Source organism: Periophthalmus magnuspinnatus, chromosome 23, assembly GCF_009829125.3.
Source record: "Periophthalmus magnuspinnatus isolate fPerMag1 chromosome 23, fPerMag1.2.pri, whole genome shotgun sequence".
NCBI lineage: Eukaryota > Metazoa > Chordata > Actinopteri > Gobiiformes > Gobiidae > Periophthalmus > Periophthalmus magnuspinnatus.
This window is the reverse complement of record NC_047148.1, coordinates 3,159,684-3,176,793: the sequence shown is the minus strand read 5'-3', so window position 1 is coordinate 3,176,793 and position 17,110 is coordinate 3,159,684. Positions and strand designations below refer to the sequence as shown.

Genomic DNA, 17,110 nt, shown 5'->3' with positions numbered 1-17,110 from the left:
CTTGCTTGTCTTGTCTTACAGAGTAAGTATCCCAGATTATAGCAAAGATGCTAATTTCCACCAGATGCCCCTAGGCAGGTGCCACAGAAACCAATCATAATTATTTAAAAAAGTCATAACACAGATCAGTAAAAGGCCAGAGTTAAACGTGCTCACAGACTTAGTTTTCCTTAATCCACAGTTTAAGGTGCGGAGTGAAAGTTCAATTAAATTCAGTTCATTTATTTTTGTAACGCCCAAAATCACAACAACGGTTGTCTCGAAGGGCGTTCATGTTTTGGTTGATGGGGGAAACCGGAGTACCCGGAGGAAACCCATCCAGACACGGGGAGAAACATGAAAAACTCCACACAGAAAGGCCTGGCGACCGGGGGATCGAACCAAACCCTCTTGTTGTGAGGCATGAGTGTTGCCACTCAGCCACCGTGCCGCCAACACACAAAAACAAAACAACAGGAAAAATCAGACAAAACAAGAAAAATTGGCCAGGTGAGGAGGAGGAGAGCCGGGCGAGGAGGAGGGCCAGGCGGGGAGGAGGGGAGGGTCCATCTGTCATCGGGGCATCTGAAAGAGATACACTCCACGGGGGAGTGGGACAGGGGACAACATGTGAATAGCATTGCTGATGAGAAAATAGGACAAAGCAGAGGATAGTGCTCAGGTTGCCATACTTCCCCCAGCTAGTTATCTCCTACTGCAGCCTATCTTATCCCGGGTTTTAATGTCCCTAACTCCCTCACTATGTAACCTGGTCATAAGCTATACCGAAGAGGAAGGTTTTAAGCCTGGTCTTAAATACAGAGACTGTAGGGGCCTGTTTAACATCAGCAGGGAGTTGATTCCATAGTACAGGAGCTTGGTAACTGAATGCTCTCCCTCCCACTGTACTTTTGGACACTCTAGGAACCACTAATAGTCCTGCATTCTGAGAGCGGAGTGCTCTGTTTGGCTGGTACGGGACAATAGCATCTTGCAGATAGGATGGGGCCATACTGTTTAGGGTTTTGTATGTCAGGAGGAGGACTTTGAATTTGATTCTAAGCTCAACAGGAAGCCAGTGCAGATATTTTAGTACAGGACTGATGTGGTCTCTTCTTTTAGTTCCTGTTAGGACTCTGGCCGCTGCATTTTGGACCAACTGGAGGCTCCTTATAGTACTTTTGGGGCAGGCAGCGAGCAGAGAATTACAGTAATCAAGTCTGGAAGTAACAAATGCATGGATGAGTTTTTCAGCATCGTTTTTAGGTAAAATATTTCTAATTTTAGTTATATTTCGCAGGTGAAAGTATGCGGTTTTACAAGCTAGGTTTATATGGGCTGTGAATGAGAGATTTTGATCAAATAGGACTCCAAGATTTTTTACAGTAGGGCTAGAAGCTACACTCACATTGTCGAGTGAGATTATCTGGTCCGACAGAGAATCTCTTTGACCTTTGGGACCAACGATAATGACCTCTGTTTTTTCAGGGTTTAAGAGCAGGTAATTCAAGATCATCCAGGTTTTGATGTCCTTCACACAGGCACTGAGATTATCTATTTGATCAGTCTGATTTGGTTTCATTGATAAGTACAGCTGAGTGTCATCAGCATAGCAGTGAAAATTAATGCCATGTTTTCTGATAATGTTACCCAATGGCAACATATACAGAGTAAATAGGATTGGACCAAGCACAGATCCTTGTGGAACACCACAGGCTACTTTAGAACAGGGAGAGGTGCTCTGGTTTATACTAACAAACTGGTACCTATCTGATAGATAGGATTTAAACCATTTGAGGGCGGTCCCTCTGATTCCAATGTCACATTCTAACCTCTGCAGTAGAATGTTGTGATCAATGGTATCAAACGCTGCACTGAGGTCCAGTAGGACCAGGACTGAAGCCAGCCCGTTATCAGCAGCTAGTAGTAAGTCATTTGTTACTTTAAGCAGTGCAGTCTCTGTGCTGTGGTGAGCTCTGAATCCAGATTGAAATTTTTCAAATATATTATTGTCCTGCAGGTGGCGGCAGAGCTGTTTCACCACCACTCGTTCTAGAATTTTTGAGAGGAAGGGAAGATTAGAGATAGGTTTATAAAGTGGACATACCAGGGGTGAAAGAGCCGCATGCAGCTCCGGAGCCGCTCTGCGTGGCTTGAGAAGTATTTAATTACTTTTTTAAAATTGTAGTTTAAGTTGGAAGATTATTGTGATCTTGAAATATTAAAATCAAATTATATTTTATTATTTTTCGTCACTCAAAATAAACGTCACGCTCATAGAAGACAGTATACCCACCAAACTTCGTGGATTTCAGAAGCACCACACTATAGTCATTTATACAAAGCATATAAATATAAATTATATATATATATATATATATATATATATATATATATATATATATATATATATATATATATATACAGTGTTATCTTCATTTTAGATGTCAAAAAGCATTTGCTGCTCCCAATGTTTTTTTTTTTTTTCTGTGGAAACTGGGTCCAAATGGCTCTTTGGGTGTCAAAGGTTGCTGACCCCTGGTCTATACCAATAATAGAATACTTTGTAACAGTATATACATGACAACTAAGGATTCTATGTTTTCCTCTCCAAGAGTAGAGATGGTGTCTTCAGTGTCCCTCCTGCTGTGGTCTTCTGGGACCTTTTGAGAATGAGGCTGAGGAGAGAGTCTAAGATTAGCTCGAAGCTTCCAGATGCTTGGCTCTCATCTGAAACTAGAGAGGGCAACAGAACTGCGGGAGCAAGAGTTCAATCGCCATGTTTATAGTAAAGAAACTTACACTATAGACTATCTCATCTCATCAAAATGACGAATTTGAGGATGTGTCTAGTCTGAGCATTAGGGTTGTAGTCGACAAAAGATATTCTTGGTCGACTAAAAACATTCCCTGATGCCCTGTGCAAAAGCTCTCAAACAGTTTACAGTCTGTTTGTAAGTGAAAATAAGTTGTCCAGTCCCTCTCAAATCTTCAACTAACTCACTGCCTGCTTTCTCCATTCTTGTGTTGTACATGTAAATCCTTCAACTAAAGCGCCATCTACCTATCAATTAGCTAAAGGGCTAAAGGTATACAGCCCTATTACCATGTGTAAAAACTGTTTCTTGGCAACAGTACAATTAATAGTTTGCATATCACAAGTTAAATCAAAGAGATGACATTAGGATATATATATATATATATATATATATATATATATATATATATATATATATATATATATATATATATATATATATATAATCTTCTTGTCACCCTCCGCAGATGGTCTCTCATCCCCTCTCTTTTCCATGCTCGGGACCTCTACCTGAGGCCTGGGAGCTTGAGGGTTCTGCACAGTATCTTTTCTGTTCCTAGTACTGCACTTTTCTGGACTGAGATGTCTGATGTTTTTCCTGGGATCTGCTGTAGCCACTCCTGCAGTTTGGGAGTACACTGACCACCACTGATACCTTAATAATAATAATGGTAATGCGCTTTACAGGCTTGTCAAAGCCTCTCAAAGCGCTACACTATAGTCATTATTCATTAATTTCCATACTTGGTGATGGTAAGCTACTACTGTAGCTACGCTGGGGCAGACTGACAGAAGCGAGGCTGCCAATATGCACCATCGGCCCCTCCGACCACCACCTATTATTCATGGACACGCCATTTTCATACTAGACAATGTGGGTGAAGTGTCTTGCCTAAGGACACAACAACAGAACTTGGTCCAAGCGGGACTCGATGCTCCAACCTTTGGGTTGGGGGACCAACACTCTAACCACTGAGCCACTGTCGCCCCTTCACCTTCCAGGCCTTCTCCAGCTCTTCTTTGAGCCCCTGGTATTTCTCTAGTTTCTCATGTTCCTTTTTCCTGATGTTCCCATCACTTGGTACTGCGATGGCCACCACAATGGCTTTGCTCTGTTGTGTATCTACCACCGCAATGTCCGGTTGGTTTGCCATCACCATTCTGTCAGTCTGTATCTGGAAGTCCCACAGGATCTTGGCTCGGTCATTCTCCACTACCTTTGGAGGTGTTTCCCACCTTGATCTTGGGGCTTCCAGTCCGTACTCTGCACAGATGTTTCTGTACACTATGCCCGCCACTTGGTTATGCCGCTCCATGTATGCCTTTTCTGCCAGCATCTTACACCCTGCAGTTATGTGCTGGATTGTCTCAGGGGCCTCTTTGCACAGCCTACACCTTGGGTCTTTTCTGGTGTGGTAGGTCTGAGCCTCTATTGCTCTGGTGCTCAAGGCCTGCTCCTGTGAATGAGCCAGGATGAGTGACTATGTGCTGTCCTTCAGACCAGCTCTCCATTGGTAGGATTTCTTGATATCAGCCACTTCAGTTATGTTCCGGTGGTACATCCCGTGCATGGGCTTGTCCTTCCATGATGGTTCCTCTAGCAGCTCTTCCTCTGTGCTCCACTGTTTGAGACATTCGCTGAGCACATCATCTGTTGGGGCCTTGTCTTTGATGTACTTATGGATCTTGGATGTTTCATCCTGGACTGTGGCTCTCACTAGCAGGGCGTAGCTGTTTATTGCCTGGGTCTTGTTCTTGCCATTGAGCTGACTCCTTAGGACTCGCCTTACTCGTCTAAGGTGTTTGGCCGTGGCTGCTTTCCTTGTTTCCTCTTCAAGGTTGCCATCAAGGTACTTGTAACTGTCCTCAATGTCTGCTATTGTCCCTTCTGGGAGGGAGACCCCTTCTGTGTGGACTACCTTCCCTCTCTTTGTCACCATCTGGCTACACTTCTCAATCCCGAATGACATTCCAATGTCTGTGCTGTGTGTGTGGATTAGTGAGTCGATGTCTCACTCATTCTTAGCATACAGCTTGATGTCATCCATGTAGAGGAGGTGACTGATGGTAGCCCTATTCCTGAGACGGTATCCATACCCAGTGTTGCTGTTGCTGATTTGGCTTTTGGATTCAGACCTATGCAGAACAGCAGTGGGGACAGTGCATCTCCTTGGTATATGCCACATTTGATGGTCACTTGTGCAAGTGGCTTGCCATTGGCCTCAAGGGTGGTTTTCCACAACCTCATCGAGTTTGCAATGAAGGCTCTTAGACTCATGTTGATGTTGTACAGCTCCAGGCATTCAGTGATCCGTGTGCATGGCATTGAGTTGTAGGCTTTCTTATAATCAATCCAGGCAGTGCACAGTTTGGTCTTCCGGGTTCTGCAGTCTCGGGCGACTGTTCGGTCTGCCAGGAGCTGGTGTTTGGCTCCCCTGGTATCTTTGCTGATGCCCCTCTGCACTGTGCTCATGTATTGATCCATGTGCCCACTTATCTTGGTCGTGATGATACCTGACATGAGCTTCCATGTTGTGGAGAGACAGGTTATTGGCCGGTAGTTGGATGAAACAGTACCCGTTGAGGGATCCTTCTGGATCAGTATCTGGTGCGGTCCAGTTTGTCATGCCTGAGACTCTTTCCTGGATGTCTGCCAGGATGTCTGTGATGGTGACTGGATTCTGTTTGGGGAGGTTGCTGTGGCCTTCTCTCAGAGCCACCAGCCACTATGCATCGCTGTTATGTGATGCCTCCTTCTCCCATATACCTTTCCAGTACTGTTCGGCTTCCAGCCTTGGTGGGCCTGCTCTGGTGTTATTACCCTACCATTGAGCGTACACTTTCGTTGGTTGTGTTGCGAACAGCTGGTTTATTCATCTGGCTTCATTATCTCACGTGTACCTCTTTACCAGAGCAGGCTCTAACTCCTGAGGAGACTCAGGTGTTTTGGAGTGAGAGGGCCACTCCTGAAGACCTTCTATGACTCTGTGGTGGCATCAGCCATCCTGTACGGTGTGGTCTGTTGGAACAGCAGCATCACAGAGAGGGAGAGGAAGAAGCTGGACAAGGTCATCAAGAAGTCCAGCTCCATCCTGGGCTGTCCTCTGGACTCAGTGCGGGAGGTGGGGGACAGGAGGGTCCTGGCTAAGGTCTTTTCTATGCTGGGCCATGAGTCTCACCCCCTGCAGGACGCTCTGTCTGCCCCGGAGAGCAGCTTCAGTGACAGACTGATTCACCCTCGCTGTGTGAAGGAGAGGTTTCGCAGGTCTTTCCTTCCTGCTGCTGTCAGACTGTACAATGAATACTGTTAACGCTGAACATGTGTCATTCAACCATACCTATGTGCAATACTCAAGTCACTTTACGGAGATGTTATATTAGAGTCTATTTTTAGTTTATTTTTCAAGTCTTTTTTATTTTTATTTTAAGCTGTTTATCTATTATCTTGTTTTATTGCATGTACCATTTTCCTTGTGTTCCTTGTGTCCCCACTGTGGGACTAATAAAGACATCTTATCTTAAATTATATTAGGCGGCTGGCCAAGGCTTGGACCCTTTGTTTGGCAGTTTCCAGTGCTTCAGCTATGGGCATCTGGCTGTACCTCTTGGGCAGTTGTTTTTTCATCGCATGAAAGTTGGCTCACTTCTCTCCGCATTTTAGCCTCTAACCGTCGTTTCCATGGTGGGTATTGTTTCTCATTTCTATTTGATTTTTTAAGCATATCTTTTTTAACTTCATGCCCCTTATTTGTATTTGTGTTTATTCAGTGTGTTTTATGTTGCACTTTATCACCAAAGTAAGTTCCTAGTTTGTGAACTGTGTTCACAAATGATGGCAATAAAAGGATTCTGATTCTGATTCATGGCTCCCATGGTTGCTCTTACAGCCAAGCATCTCTAGGATCACTGCCGCTGAAGTGTATATCAGCTTATTGGTCTCTGTGATGGTTGAGGTAGGGATCGCTCTCAAGTCTGCATTCACTTCTTCTTGGAGACTTTCAGATGGTACTTTACTAGTCTTTAAAAGTGGTGTTGGGGTTGCCTTGTGTTAATTCGGGCCATGATCTTATCTTTCGGGTCAGTCGCTGCCTCGCTCAGCGTGATACATATTACAAATTATTTGAATAAAATTATTAATCTGGGTTGTGGTTATTGTTGCAAACAGAATGAGTTTCTTATATGAGATTAAATGAGATTAAACTGGGACTGAAACTGGAACTAAACCAGGGCTAGACAGGACTAAATCAGGACTAGAAAGAATAGAACTAAACCAACTATATCAGGACTAAAATGAGCTCAAACCAGCTCTAAACATAAACGTTCCCAGAGAGACAAAGGTTGAGAATTACTGATAAAGCAAGATCAGTGCCAACAACTCTAGTCACAATATACATGGTGAGTTTGTGACAGGGCATCTGGTGTAAAAATCTGCCTAATCAGATGTGTTTAAAATCTTGAACATACCTTCTGGGAATTCATGTTTCAATATTCTTGCTGCTAATGCATGCTTTTGTGTTTTTAGAAATACTTATTAGAGGAATTGCTTATTTACAAAATCCACTACACTGCTCCCTTTTCTGGCTAAGCCCACTCTCCCTGTGCTATGCATGAAGCAACAGGGCAATAAATGTAGCGCTATACACTGAGAATGAACGTGACTTGAAAAAGCAGCTGGCATGTGCAGATGCACATGCTTTGTTGTTTTCGTCGCCTTCGTCACCCTCGTCGCCTTCGTCGCCCTCGCTGCCTTCGTCTTTATGATGTATTTATTTCCTTTTACACTGAGACCGTCAAAGTCACTGTTAGATTATTAAAAATGTAACTAGACACAAGCTGCTAATAGACCTAGTTAATGCATGGGGCAAGTTTTGCTATTGCGTTTATATTTTGAATATCTGCACATTTCTGGTGCAGGGCCTGGAAAGTTATATAATATGGCATTAAACTTAACTATCTCTGTGCATGGAGACAAGCAGGTGATGTTACAGGTTAGCTCTGTGGCGAGGCAAGCCCACTCAAGTATTTTTGTCGATCAGTTTAAAGTCATATTGTAGAACATTCCAGAAAAAAAAAAACATGTCCATGGCAGTTACATAGTACATCTTTACTTGTGTGGCCCACATTTTCTGAGAATTGTTGTAACCGGTGGGGTTGGGTGGACCAAAGACGTGCAGACTCGGGGCAGATTTACAGTGGTTATTTACAAAGTGGTGAAATACAGTTCGAACGCAATAATTAATCCAGCGGGGGACAGGAGCCAGAGTCCAGGACAGGATCCAGGAGCGGAGCGCGCGATACGGCGCCGGAGCGAGGTGCTGGGGACGAGCCGGGATCCGGGAACGTGGGCCTCAGAGGCAAAGACCAGTAGACCAGAGCCAGGGAGAGGAGCAGGGTGCAGGGCGAGGTACAGGGGCGTAGTGTGCAGGAGACAAGGTGAAACACTACCATACCAGGTCGGGGAAGCCAGGCGGGAGCAGAGCCGGGAGTGCGGAGCTGGAGCAGTGCAGGGGACAGGATGTAGACACGCGGACGATCTGGCCCCGAGTGTCTGCAGCTCGTCCATCTTATGCTCCACAGCAGGTGGAGATGATTACGCTGATGCCCTCCAGGTGCGCGCGGGGAGGAGTCAGCAACTCCGCCCAGCTCCAGACTCAGGCAGGTGCGGGAGGGGGAAGAGCACACAGGGAGGCACAACAGGAACAGAAATACACGCATCATGACAAGAATATGCTAAACTAATTTCAAAATATTTGTTAGCAGGTTATCAGATTTTATAAGACCCTTGAAAGTCAGGATTTGCTGTTTACTAAGAATATTTAAGTTAATTTTAAATCTGTTTGCAGTGGTACAGTGATGTTATTCCTTACCTTGTCCGAGCATCCTTTTCATACAAAAAAAAACAAAAAACAAAAAAAAAACGTTTGTAATTTGATGTAAACAGTACACATTGTACACACCTTAAGAGCTGCTTGTAAAATATATCTGTATGGGGCCATATACAGATATATTGCTCAAATACATGGAAAAAATAAAATAAAAATTGGGTACAAGCCCCCTCCCTGAACCGCCACCTTAACGTGGAGAGGTTTGAGTGCCTGAATGATCCAGGGAGCTATGTTGTCGGGGGCTTCATGCCCCTGGTAGGGTCACCCATGGCAAACAGGTCCAGGGGGACGGGTCAGACTAAGAGCGGTTCAGAAGCCCCTTATGATGTGTGCACAATCAAGGTTCGTTATGTCGCCCGGACCAGCGTCACCAGGGCCCCACCCTGGAGTCAGGCCTGGGGTGGGTGCTCAAGAGCAAACGCCTGGTGGTCTTTCCCTATGGGGCCCGGCCGGGCTTAGCCCGAAGAAGTGACATGGGGCAGTCCTCACGTAGACCCACCACCTGCAAGAGGATACATAAGGGGCTGTGCATAGAGATCCGGGCGGCGGTCGAAGGCGTGAACCTCGACCACCGGATCTCCGGACATGGAGACTAGCTCTGGGGACATGGAATGTCACCTCGCTGGGGTGAAGGAGCCTGAGCTTGTGCAGGAGGTTGAGCGTTACCGGCTAGATATAGTCGGCCTCACCTCCACGCACAGTTTGGGTTCTGGAACCCAACCTTCAGAGGGGCTGGACTCTCCATTTCTCTGGCGTTGCCCGCAGGGAGCGGCGGCGAGCTGGTGTGGGCTTGTTCATTGCCCCACAGCTCAGCCGTCACGTGTTGGAGTTCACCCCAGTGAACGAGAGGGTAGCGTCCCTGCGCCTTCGGGCCGGGGGACAGGTCTCTCATTGTTGTGTCTGCCTACGGGCCGAACAGCTGTGCAGAGTACCCGGCCTTCTTGGAGTCCCTGGGAGGGGCACCAGACAGTGCATCGACCGGGAACTCCATTGTTCTCCTGGGTGACTTCAATGCCCATGTGGGACAGTGACACCTGGAGGGGCGTGATCAGGAACGGCCTCCCTGATCTGAACCCGAGATGTGTTTTGTTATTGGATTTCTGTGCTAACCACTGTTTGTCCATAACAAACACTATGTTCAAGCACAAGGGTGTCCATCGGTGCACGTGGCACCAGGACACTCTAGGCCGGAGGTCGATGATCGACTTTGTTGTCGTGTCATCTGACCTCCGGCCGCGTGTCTTGGACACTCAGGTGAAGAGAGGGACAGAGTTGTCAGCCGATCACCAACTGGTTGTGAGTTGGATCCGCTGGCAGAGGAGGAAGCCGGACAGACCTGGCAGGCCCAAGCGTATAGTGAGGGTCTGCTGGGAACATCTGATGGAGCCCTCTCAGGGGGGGGGTCTTCAAATCACACCTCCAGCAGAGAGCTTCTCCTTGATCCCAAGGGAGGCTGGGGACAGGGATTCCAAGTGGGCCATATTCTCCACCTCTATTGTCAGTGCGGCTGCTCTTAGCTGTGGTCGTAAGGTCACGGCGGCAATCCCCGAACCCGGTGGTGGACACCGGAAGGGATGCCCTCAGGCTGAAGAAGGAGTCCTATCGAGCCTTGTTGGCTCGTGGGACTCCTGAGGCAGCTGGTGAGTACCGTCAGGCCAAGCGTGCCGCAGCTCGTGCGGTCGCAGAGGCAAAAACTCGGGGTTAGAAGGAGTTCGGGAAGGCCATGGAGGAGGACTATCGGACGGCCTCAAAGTGATTCTGGCAAATCATCCAAGGGGGGGAAGCAGTGCTTCACCAACACTGTTTACAGTGCCACTGGGGATGTTGTCGGGCGGTGGAAGGAATACTTTGAGAATCTCCTCAATCCCACCGTCACGTCTTCTGAGGAGGAAGCAGAGACTGGGGACCCGGAGGTGGACTCGTCCATCACCCTGTCTGAAGGAGGAGCTTGCCAACCACCTCGATGGCAAGGCTCTGGGGGTGGATGAGATCTGTCCCAAGTACCTCAAGTCTCTGGATGTTGTGGGACTGTCTTGGCTGACACGTCTTTGCAACATCGCGTGGTGGTCGGAGACATTGCCACTGGATTGGCAGCTCGGGGTGGTGGTCCCTCTGTATAAGAAGGGGGACCGGAGGGTGTGTTCCAACTACAGGAGAATCACACTCCTCAGCCTTCCTGGTAAGGTCTATTCCAGGGTACTGGAGAGGAGAATCCGACCGATAGTCGAACCTCCGATTCAGGAGGAGCATTGTGGTTTTTGTCCCGGTCGCGGAATACTGGACCTACTCTATACTCTCCCTCGGGTCCTCGAGGGTTCATGGGAGTTTGCCCAACCAGTCAACATGTGTTTTGTGGATCTGGAGAAGTCATTCGACCGTGTCCCTCGAGGTGTCCTTTGGGGGGGGGGGTGCTCTGTGAGTATGGGGTCCGGGGGCCCTTTGCTAAGGGCTGTCCGGTCCCTGTATGACCGGAGCAGGAGCTGTGTTCGCATTGCCGGCAGTAAGTCAGACCTGTTCCCAGTGCATGTTGGACTCCGCCAGGGCTGCCCTCTGCCACCGGTTCTGTTCGTTATATTTATGAACAGAATTTCTAGGCACAGGCAGGGGCCAGAAGGGGTCTGGTTCGGGAACCACAGGAATCTATGTCTGCTGTTTGCAGATGATGTTGTCCTGATGGCTTCATCGAGCCAGGACCTGCAGCAGGCACTGGGGCGGTTTGCAGCGAAGCGGCTGGGATGAGAATCACCACGAGGTGCTGGCCAATCTGAAGAGCTCGTTCAGCCACAGACTGTTACTGCCACGCTGCTCCACTGAGAGACACAGGAAATCTTTCCTGCCTGTCGCCATCAAACTGTTAAACTCCGTTCTGTAACCAAACACTTCAATACTCCAATATTCCACTTTGTACATAGATGTAAATAGTGTGTGATTTTGTGTGATGATCTATTTATTTATTTTGTTTAACACTTGACACTTTATTCTTTTTGCATGACACTTATTCTTATTGCACAATTTTATTCTTATTTAAATGACTTTTTATTCTTATTCTTAAATTCTATCCTGTGGTTGTGGCATTTGTTAACTAAGAGAATTTCCCTTCGGGGATCAATAAAAGTGATTCTGATTCTGATTCTCCTCCAAATCCGAGGCCGCGGTTCTCGACCGGAAAAAGGTGGCTTGCCCTCTCCGGGTGGGTGGTGAGTCTCTGCCTCAAGTGGAGGAGTTTAAGCATCTCGGGGTCTTGTTCACGAGTGAGGGACGGATGGAGCGTGAGATTGACAGGCTTGACAGGTGCAGCGTCTGCAGTGATGCGGGCACTGTATCGGTCCGTTGTGGTAAAGAAGAAGCTGAGTCACAAGACAAAGCTTTCGATTCAAATTCGGATTGTGTTGGTGAGTATTTATTAAATCCAATATTTATGAGAACATGTTTAATATCCAATATTTATGAAAATATGCTTAATATTCAATTCAATTCAATTCATTTATTTTTGTAACGCCCAAAATCACAACAACAGTTGTCTCGAAGGGCGTTCATGTTTTGGTTGTAATGTACATTTGGTTACAGTTGCTATTATCTGCCAAAGAGTTCAATAATAATTGGAAGTAGGAAGTATATACAAGTAGTAGTAGTAGTTATAGTAGTAGTAGTGGTAGTAGTTGTTGTAGTTATAGTAGCAGTTGTAATAGTTGTAGTAGTAATTGTTGTAATTGTAGAAGTATTAATCGTTGTGATGGTGGTGGTAGCAGTAGTACATTTGATTTAAATCTACATGATGTAACTTTTATGATGGAGATCTGCCATCTGCTTGTCTCCAATTAGACATTGCTTTGCCTGGAATGTTCCACTTTCATTCATCCATCTCCATTAAGAGATCAAATAACACTGCTAGGTCAGATAACCAGTCAGATCTGTGGAGAGGCAAGTCCACTCAGAGTAAGAATACATGCTTAGCAAGGTATTTTGTGCAATAAAGTAACAAAAACATCTGTAATTGAATAAATGCCAGATTAAAAATTTTAATGCCATACTGAGGAATATTCCAGCTGCAACAATAACCACGGCTGTGTTCTTCCTCAGGCTCATTTACTGTGCTGTAAAATACACTCAATTCAATTCAATTCATTTATTTTTGTAACGCCCAAAATCACAACAACAGTTGTCTCGAAGGGCCTTATCTACACGGCTATAGTCATCAAGTAAGGCCTTCTACAGAACCATGTTAAAACCATCTCATTACAGCTGTATCACATGCAAAAACAGGTATCTATCATTGCAAATGCTACTGAAAGAAGGCAGTACCATAATAGTATATACATTGAAGCTTAAGCTAAATAGCAGCTAAATACTATGTCTTTTCTGGAAAAATCTTATTATACCTGAGGTTTAGATCTCTACAAAGATCATTCTAAAGCTATTCCAAAATGGTTAATTTCTGCCCTGTGAATGTGAATGTTTTGTCTTGATACCTGTTTAAATGTGTATTTAATTTCAATACTAGTTTTAGTATCGATTAGTGTCAGATTTTCAATATTTTAACAACTCCACTGTAGGCCTCTCCAACACCCAAGCCGATCATTAATGATTAGAAATTATTGTATTTTGATCTTGAAAATTGTATTACTTGCACAGCCCTATGAAACAGAAGAGAGAGGAGCTGATTCATTGTACACTGTCTAAATTCAGTTGGTTTAAACCAGAGAGGTCTCTTTTTGATCTGAATGGTCACTACTTAAATCCCAGCATTTGCAGCCTGTGAATCAGTGCCAATGCAGCCTCTGACATTTTCTATAAATGTCTTGGTTGAGGTTCAAGTCTAGCACAAGATGTGAATGGACTGTAAAGGTCTCTTGTAAATTGTAAGATTAGATTATTTTAGTAACTTCCTGTGTGAGCGTAAGTCGCTGGTAAACAAGTGCATACTTGATATAAAAAAGGCCCATAGTAAAGACAGCTACAGTTAACGTGTAACTGAAAACTTGAAATGTGTACTCAGGGGAGCTGACGGGAGGGACAAAAAGGGTCTGTTGTTCTGGGCCCTAGGGTCTAAGGGTCCCAAAAGTGGAACCTCTGCCTATTAATTACTATTAGCTTCTTGCCCTGGGCCCGAAATTTCTGTCGACAGGCCTGTGTGTACTTTATAAGATTTACTGTAAAATATGTAAAATAGTTATGTCAATGGAATGAGCTAGCAATATGATGATCATATGGACATTATGGTAATAGTTATTTAGTTTATGCCTAGCGCTTATTCTAATTTTACATGACATGGAAACAACGTCATTTAACCATTAGTTCTAGCCTTCTCAGTTAAGCTGTACATTTGTGGTTAATTTATTGGTTCATGTAACATCCAGTCACATTATATACTTGTTTAGAAGATCAATCTTTTAACTATAGGCAATATACTGAGTATTCTAATTTAGCATATCTCCAGAACAGCAATAGCAATATTCTAATTTTTGAAATATATTTCTCCCACCTCTACTGGTCTGATGTCTGTAAAACTGCCTGCTGTAATGCTGGATCACTTGTTGTGCAGGGTTGTAAGCACTAACCCGCTCTTATGTTTTATTTGCTGATGTGGTGTCAGCAGAAGACAGGGAGAGGAGACAGAGTGCAGAGAACAAGTGGCTCTAAAGTGCTGACGCCTAAACTGTTCAGGTCCTGTCATTACCACACTGGCAAGGGCGCAACAGGGTAGAACATCAGGGACAAGGAAGCATTAAGGGGGAGTGAGGGAGGGGGACAGAGGGAGAAGGGGGAACTGAGGAGAGGAGAGGGGAAAAAAGGGAGTGGGGTAGGGGTGAGAGAAGAGGAGAGGGAGAGGACAGAATGGAGTAAAGTGGAAGGGGGAGAGAGGAGGGAGAGCAGGAAGGGAGGGGTGGGCTGAGGGGGATGAAATGAAGGAAGGGAGAGAGAGGGAACGGCAAGGAGGAGATGAAGGGAGGGAGAGGAAGTATGTGAAGAAGGTGAAGGTTGTGAGAGAGAAGAAGAGTTAGTTAGTTTATTAGTTTATTTGAAGGGACAGTGTGCAAAAAACATTAATAGATGCTTTGCACCAGATTACAGCCGAAGCTAGTTTCCGTCTGTAGTCCCTGAACAGGTGAAAAATGCAATACAATATAAAATATAAGCAATATAATACAATACAATATAAAATGTGAGCAATATAAGACAGGGGGAAACAGAGAGGAAATATGGGGGAGAGGGAGAGAGTAAAGGCAAAAAAAGAGGAAAACAAAACATGAGAAGGAAGAGTGGTGAGGGGGGTTTCAGGAGAAGAGAGGGAAAGAGAGAAAAGAAAGAAGAGAGAGGGGAGAATGGAAAAGGAGAAGAGACAGAGCAGAGAGGACAGAGGGAGGGTTGAAGAGACTCGGCAGAGAGGAAGACGATGAGGGAGAAAAGGTATGAGGAGAGTGGTGGGAGAGAAGCGAGAGAGGTGGATATAGAGAACAGCGGAGGAAAGAGAGAGAGAGAAAGAGAAGAGTCTGTAGAAATAGTAGGTCTGAAGAGAGAGTGGGTAGAGAGAACACTTGAGGAAAAAGAGGGGATGAGGAAAGTGGGATCTAAGGGAGAAAGGGTGGTAAGGAGGAGAGAGAGAAAGAGAGGATGAAGAGAAAGGAAAGGTGGAAAGGGGGTGAGGAGAGAAGAGGGAGGGTGTGTAAAGTGGGAGGGGAGGAAGAGAGGGTAGAGGGAACAGATGAGGGAGGTGGGGAGAAAGGTTAAGGAGAGAGGGAGGGAGAGCGAAAGAGAGAGGGAGACCTGAGACAGACAGAGAGAAGGAGCAGGTGGCTAATGCTGCCTATATTCCATGGACAATTATATATATATTTTAAAGAATTGTATGTAGCCTGGGCTGTTGCTGGTTTAAAAAAGGAATTACAATCCCAACTGAACCTGTGTTGCCAGAGCCTTAACCTGCAGATGAAGGACACATACACGTCTTTCTCATTCTCAGTATATGGACAGGCCATGGTTCATGTGAATACTTGGAACCTCCAGAAATCAGTCACTGAACTGCAGAGGCTGCACTAGCACTGATTCACAATTGGTTGCAGGTGGTGGGGTTTAGATAGTGAGGAGTCAGATAGAGAGAGTTCTTTTAATAAAAAATAACTCTCTCTAAAATTTTCTGCAACTACACACGTGGACAAAATTGTTGGTACCCTTCGGTTGATGAAAGAAAAACTCACAATGGTCACAGAAATAACTTGAATCTGACAAAAGTAATAATAAATACAAATTCTATGAAATTTAACTATTGAAACTCAGACACCACTTTTCAACCATACTTCAACAGAATTACTTAAAAAAATAAACTTATGAAACAGACCAGGACAAAATGATTGTACCCCTAGAAAAGACTGAAAATAATGTGACCAAAGGGACATGTTAATCCAAGGTGTGTCCACTAATTAGCATCACAGGTGTCTACAATCTTGTAATCAATCAGTTGGCATATATATAGGGCTACAGGTAGTCACTGTGCTGGTGACATGGTGTGTACTACACTCAACCTGGACCAGAGTAAGCAAAGGAAAGAGTTGTCTCAGGAGATTAGAAAGAAAATTATAGACAAACATGTTAAAGGTAAAGGCTCCACCTTGGACCTTGGACCACCTCCAAGCACCTTGATGTTCCTGTGACTACAGTTGCACATATTGTTCAGAAATTTAAGATCCATGGGACTGTAGCCAACCTCCCTGGACATGGCCGCAGAAGAAAAATTTATGACAGATCAAGAGATGGATAATACGAATGGTAACAAAAGAGCCCAGAAAAACTTCTTAAGAGATTAAAGGTGAACTTCAAGCTCAAGGAACATCAGTGTCAGATCGCACTATCCATTGTTGTTTGAGCCAAAGTGGACTTAATGGGAGATGACCAAGGAGGGCACCATTGTTGAATACAAATCATAAAAAAGCCAGATTGGAATTTGACAAACTTCATGTTGACAAGCCACAAAGCTTCTGGGAGAATGTCCTATGGACAGATGAGACCAAAATAGAACTTTTGCCAAGGCACATCAGATTTATGTCCACAGACAAACAGCATATCAAGAAAAGAACACTGTCCCTACTGTGAAACATGGAGGAGGCTCTATTATGTTCTGGGGTTGCTTTGCTGCATCTGGCAGGGTGTCTTGAATCTGTGCAGAGTACAATGAAATCTCAAGACTATCAAGGGATTCTAGAGAGAAATGTGCTGGCCAGTGTCACAAAGATTGGTCTCAGTCACAGGTCATGGGTCTTGCAACAGGACAATGGCCCAAAACACATAGCTAAAAACACCCAAGAATGGCTAAGATTGGACTATTCTAAAGTGGCCTTCTATGAGCCCTGACCTAAATTCTACTGAGCATCTTTGGAACGAGCTGAAACATGCTGTCTGGAAAAGGTACCTTCAAACTGAGACAACTGGAGCA

General features: G+C 45.1%; 2 protein-coding genes across 2 annotated transcripts in view; one reads left to right on the top strand and one right to left on the bottom strand.

The window, feature by feature from the left end:
* Window positions 1–17,110, bottom strand: part of tmem209 (transmembrane protein 209) — a 265,065-nt gene that overhangs the window by 144,092 nt on the left and 103,863 nt on the right. The gene's annotated exons all lie outside the window — the stretch shown is intronic.
* The window catches only part of rassf8b (Ras association domain family member 8b), a 92,674-nt gene that overhangs the window by 17,389 nt on the left and 58,175 nt on the right, over window positions 1–17,110 (top strand). The window lies entirely within an intron of this gene.